General features: G+C 36.8%; 1 non-coding gene across 1 annotated transcript; it reads left to right on the forward strand.

Annotated features, from left to right (window-relative positions):
• Positions 1-5842: 5842 nt before the first annotated feature.
• Positions 5843-5974, forward strand: LOC126024798 (small nucleolar RNA SNORA51). The gene has a single exon (XR_007500900.1). It is a non-coding gene; the product is annotated as a small nucleolar RNA SNORA51 (small nucleolar RNA).
• Positions 5975-6348: the final 374 nt, after the last annotated feature.

Genomic DNA, 6348 nt, shown 5'->3' on the forward strand with positions numbered 1-6348 from the left:
CACTATTTAAAGTTATACATATAAAATATTATTTTACTGAGTTTTCTATAGACTAATCACATCCAACAGCATCAGTGGTAAACATCTGGAACCTCAATAGCTAGACTATGATTTTAAAAAAGAGGTTAAATATCACCAGGAAGAATGTATACAAACACACATTACCACAGGGAAGTACAATTTTTAAGAAAAGGTATGAGATATTTAAAATAGATGCAGTTTGTATTATAACCATTAAAAGGTTAAATTTTTTTTCGTGATTCTTCTACAGATTGTAACTGTTAGTAAGATCTACCAAAACTACTTATTGGGATCAAGTTGACTTCTATAATATTTTCAATCTAATTTCAAATGTCTGGGCATAGCAACAAACCAGGGAGGGTTCTGTCATAATTTTACAAACAAACGATATATATATAAGCTAACTTGTAATTTGGACAATTTAGGTAAGTTATACTAAAGTCAAAAGACTGTTTATTTCATCACAAAATTATTTATATATGGTTAAAAGATTTTTTCCTCTTTATTTTTTTACTATTTGGTTTGGATTAAAACCTATTGGTGCTCAGAGCTTACTTCTGGCTTTGTGCTTGGGGATTGCTCCTGGCCATGCTCAAGAGACCATATTGGGTGCTAGGGATACAACTTAGTTTGGCATTTTACAAGGTAGATGATGCCTTACTGCCATGACCCCCAAGATTTTTCCCTTACATTCTTGTCACTAACCTTTGATAATAAATAACTAGCAAAGGTCTAAGTTGCCTTTTTAAGAATTCTCCTTGCCTACATTTGGTACTTGGTTTCTGGGCATTTGAGAAAATAAATAATTTATTTTAATTTTTGTTTCATCAAAAGATAATGGAAAATAAGATATTTATCTTAAATTAGTGAGATTTCCATTCCATATAATGTCAGGTCCCAAAAATATTTTTTGTATAAAAAGTATAATTTTATCTTTAAAATTATTTCTTTATATATATCCTTTCACCTTTTCCACACCACCATACCTGTTAAATAAACTTGTCGTTTTTATAGAAAATTCAGGAAAAGAGTTTCATATTCCTTTCCTTAGAGACCTAACATAACCTTCAGTCTCTGGGGTTGACTTCCTGTCTTCTGAAAAGCTGTCTGCATGATTTGATAGTCACAGCTGTCATTATCATCCAACTTGGCACATACCTCTAGGGTTTTCCCATTGAGCAAGGGTCTGAACTGTGCTGCTCATGCTTCTTCGTACCAATTATAACTTCCATGAAGTTATCTAAAACAGAAAAATATGATCAACATCATTTTCAGCCTTGTAATGAGGAAGCAATTCCCACTTATTATGACTGACAAAAATGTGCAAGCTGACTCTCAAGGAACCTCATCACCCTTGTGCTATCCCTCTGGAAATCATGGTCAACTCTCACTTTTCATTTAAGATTTCCTTGACCCTCCTTATTTCCTTTATTTCTCTAAACCCTATACTTGTTCTATCTTTATCTTGACTGTGCTGAATGCCCTTCATCACTCCATGCCCCCCCCCCCTCGCTACACCTCTTCCTGATGTGATCCTCATTACAAGCTGACTTTGGTTTCTCATTTCTTGCTTTCCTGTCACGGGACTCCCTTAACGCAATGTATTGCTTGAACATCAGAGGAAGAATCTCTTTGAGTCACACAAATAATCCACAAGATTCCACTCTAACTTCATTTTCTTAATTTCTAAGACTACTAATTATCTTCATATACCTTCATTTTCATTCAGAATATTCATATCTCTGTGTGCATTAAACCAGAAAAAGTGACATGTTTGCATTAATAAAGTGAAGCATTAGTTCATTGATGAAAGACAAAGAATTTATAACCATATTTGTACCTTTTTACTTCCAGGCAGAAGTAATTAAATAAGTAATACAAGTAAGCCAATATCCAATATATTTTAATGGAATAAAATAATTTTAAAATTGGATAAGAAAGACAGTAGAATAAAACTGCTTTAGAACCTATATATCAGTAAATTTCTGAGATGTTACTACCTAGACATCAATATAATTAAAAAAAAAACATAAACCAAGGAAGATTTTCACTCTGACCAAAGCCTTTATATTTAGGTTTTGTTTGGATATATTGAAGAGACTAACCTAATAGTTCTCTAACCTAAACCAGGCATACCTTTTACACGTAGGAATCCAAATTTGAGCTTATAATTAAGTATATACTAACTTGATAAAGACTTTATTTCTCAGTTCTTCATAAAATCATTCATCTGTATTTTCTTCCAAATTATATGGAAATAAAATTATTTCATACTATTTTTTAAGAATTCTTCAAAGATTTTTTTTTTTTATGAGGGAAGAGTGGTAAGGAACAATACCTGGCAGTGCTCAAGTTTTAGATCAGTCCTGGTTCTGTGCTTAGGAATTACTCCAGATGGTTTTGATTTAACAAATGCAGTACCTGGGACTGAGCCTGAGTTAGCTGGGTACAAGAAAGTACCTAACTTGCTGTACTATTTTTACAATTCCTAAGGTGGATCAATTCCATTCCTTCTTCTTTCTTTTATTTTTGTGACTCAGTATAGTTGGGGGCATGGGAGGTAGATTCCAGAAAATGGGGCATGGGAGGTAGATTCCACTTTTCTGCTCAATCTACCTTGTCCACTGATACTTAGGAAAATACCTAGTTTGTACAGGATTGGAAAGACTGGCACACTTAAATGGCACAGAGGCTCGCCTTCTACCATGAGGCAGCTGATGAGTTGCCCCCAGAATCAACTTGTTTACTTAAAGAGCAATAGACATAGAGTGAAACAAGGTGTTGCTCTTTGAAGGAAAGAAAGTCAGTCTTAACCTTAGTTTAATTATTCTGGGTCCATTGCATCTCCCTCAAGTAAAAGAATGTCAGAGGGAAAAAGAGTAAAGGAAGATAGATTTTATTAAATGAGAGATGTAAGTTGGAAAAAAGGAAAGAAATAAGGTGTTCAAAGGAGAAAAGGAGCTTGAAAGAGCAAGGAAAAGGCAAGCAAGAGACAGGAAAGTTAGATAAGTTTAAGGGAAAAACCAGGCATGAAGAGCAAGCCCTAAAATGGTTTTCTGGAGGTCCTTTTACACAATCTTTGAAAAAGCTATTTCCCTGGAATTCTTTTAATGAATAAAAATTAATCTTGTCACCGTCATAGGAAAGCTTGGCACTGTTGTTGATCTTCTCAAATCTCATCTTTTGTGCTCATTTTTTGTTTATTTGTTTCTGGGCCACACTCAGCTGCCTTCAGGAGTTATTTCTGGTTCTGCATTTAGAAATGACTGCTGGCAGGCTCAGGGGATGTGGGATCCCACAGGCTCATGCCTGTGGGATCCTGGGAATAGCACCTGGTTGGCTGCGTGCAAAGCAAACACCCTACCTGCTGTGCAATCGCTTTGGCCCATCTGTTGCACTCTTGATGGTCTTTTCTCAGCCTCATAGGTTCTTTTGTAGCTTCTTTATTTCTTAGGAGTTCAATTTTCTCGAGATTGAGTGGGTCTCAGTTTCCCTTTCCAAATTGTCAGCACCTGCATGGTTGTTTGTGAGAGCTAGTCTAGTTCTGATAGTCCATAAACATGGGCTTTGGGTACTGTTCTCAAAGTTATAGTTGCGTAAAATAAAAGCCTGAGTGTAATGTCATTGGCAAGGTGATAAATTTAGCCTGAAATTTATGTTCTTGGAATCTTGTCAGAAATGAAGAGTCCAAGAAATAAACAAGTTTAGCTAGAGAGCTAATTATCCAAAGAGCGGGGCAGGAAAAGACCTGAGGGGTCTTAGTTTTGAAGTGACCTGAATGCAGACACCCTCCAAGAATGCCCTGTGAATGGGAGTCCTGTATTCACTCTATTTTTCTGCCACCTCTCTCAGAGGAAGACAAAATTCAGAGATTCTAACTTAGCTCCTCTTTTATCACAGTCCCCTTTGACTTGGTTAGCATTAGATAGGAATTTGTCTGTTATCTACCCTTCTTTCTATGTTGATTATTCCTGAGAAATAAATATTCTAGGTGGAGAATAGTCAGGGTTCCTAGTTCACAAGGCTGGGAGCTCACTGACCTCATGCTTTCCTCCAATATGCCCTTCTTGTTTTCTTAATCTTCGTGGCACACCTACGTTAGGTCTGTTTACCAGGGGCTGAACTTTGACAGAATCTATTTGAAAAACTAAGACACAAGAGTATGTGAAGTCATTAACTAATGCTAAACTGTACTGAAAGTGTGGTTTATGGGAATGTATTAGGAGTCTGGAAGTCTGAAAGCAGTATGGGGCATTTGGTTCTAACATTCACTGGGGGAAAGTGGGCAAGAAAAGTGTTCTGTGAGCTACCTTAAACCATGTTGACTTGGCGCTGGGGTGTGCTGACTTTGAAATAGATAATGAAACTGATCATTTGCTTCAAATGATAAAAACTATGGGCCAGTGATATGGCTCAAAAGGTAGAACACATGTCTGACATATGCAGGACCCCAAGATTTATTCTAGCCAAACATGAACTGACCCAACACACCTAGTGATATAGTAGAGGTGGGAGGATGGAGCACCAGGTGAATTAAACTTTTCAGTTTAAATCTCAACCATCTAAAATCCCATCAAAATAAATAATGAGATGGCTGGAGGTATCAGAAAACAATAGATAAAAGTGATTCTCCAACCAGGCTCTTAATCTTCTCATCTTCACCTATGCAATGATAATCTACAGGATCAAGTAAAGTTTGTGTGCCTGAAAAGATGGGTAGATACAGGCTAAGCTCCTACTCAGATAAACAGCAGAGTCAGGCAGGGCTCAAAAATGTGGGCTTGATGCAAGATTAAGAAGGCTCTGATGTCCAGATCTGATGACTGTGAACCAGAGTGTTGCCATTAGCCAGTTTGGGCCTGAACTTAGGAAAATAAAATAAAAACCAGGCATGCCCCATGCCAGAAATGAGATGAGAAAATCTCCACGGTCTCTAAGAGAACTGGGAACAAAAGACAACAAGCAAACAGGGGTCCTAAACATGATGCATAGCTTAATGTAACAACTGCCTTGCTTAGTTTAAAAATAGTAATATGTGCCTTTAGTATGTAGGTTTAAAATGTGTAAACTGTGTACCTAATCTATGTTCAGGACTCTATGGCACTTTGACTTGTGGACTGTCATTACTGAGTACTATTAAAAATACCTCTGTTTTCTTCACTTTGTGTCCCTTTCTGCACAGCGACCAGCCACCTTACAGTGGCAAGGTACTAAATATATGAATCTCATACATGTGCCTGTGACAATGGCCAGAGAGTAAAGAAAACTAAAACCTTCGAAAAGAAGAAAAAGATTAAAGAAAACTGAAAAAACCTTCGAAAAGAAGAAAAAGATTAAAGAAAACTGAAACATGAGGTACAGACTGAAAGTGTCCCAGAAACAAGATTTTAGAGCAGATTATGGTGCACTGAAGATTATTGGAACTGACTAAGGACAGCCTAGATTATCATACACTGAATGCAACCAGGATCCAGGTCCAAGAGATAAGTCGAGTGATGTAATACCTTACAATGTCCAGCATACAATAGGCCCTGGACATTGGAAGGAAACACAAATGCATCTACCTGAACTATATACAATACTAAGTGGAATGTGTGTTGGGAGGTTGGTTGGTAATGACTTTTAGGAAAATAATAAAGCTAAAAACAGAAAGCCTGTCTAGAGTACAGGCTAGTGTGGGGTGGGGAGGAAGGACAATTGGAATATTGGTCATGGAAATGTTGCACTGGTGAAGGGTATATATATATATATATATATATATATATATATATATATATATATATATAAAATCAAGAACAAAAAAAAAGAAAAGATAAAATAAGGCCTCCCAATGCTTACCACGGGCTGTGTTCTTTACACTGACTGTATAGAAAGATGAGGTACAGTAAATGCACCGCATATACACCTTAACCCAGGCCCTTTGCCTGGTCTGTATTGTGAATGGGGGACAAAAAAAAAAAACCCGCTAAAAACAAATCACCCAGCAAGGAAGTAGCCCAAAAGCAAGAGGAAAACATCCTTTTGAGATAGGAATACTGATCTTTTTAGAAATAAAAAACTGAGGCTCCAACCAGAGAAGAGTGTACTGCCCACTGATACTAATAGCCCTTAGGAAAATCTAAAGGTCCTGAAGAGTCAGGCACATCCAGAGTCTCTGGCTGTCTTGTAGCTGCACCCAGATTAGCTTTTATGCATGAAGAGACTTCCAGGTAGGACTGTTGAAAAACTGTATAAATATAACCTTCTTCCCAAAAGCATGATTTGCTTTTGTTTTTTCTCTCTTGGGAAGTCCATGTTTTCTCTTCTTTCTAGCTCATTATAATTTTG

Source organism: Suncus etruscus, chromosome 12 (assembly GCF_024139225.1).
Source record: "Suncus etruscus isolate mSunEtr1 chromosome 12, mSunEtr1.pri.cur, whole genome shotgun sequence".
NCBI lineage: Eukaryota > Metazoa > Chordata > Mammalia > Eulipotyphla > Soricidae > Suncus > Suncus etruscus.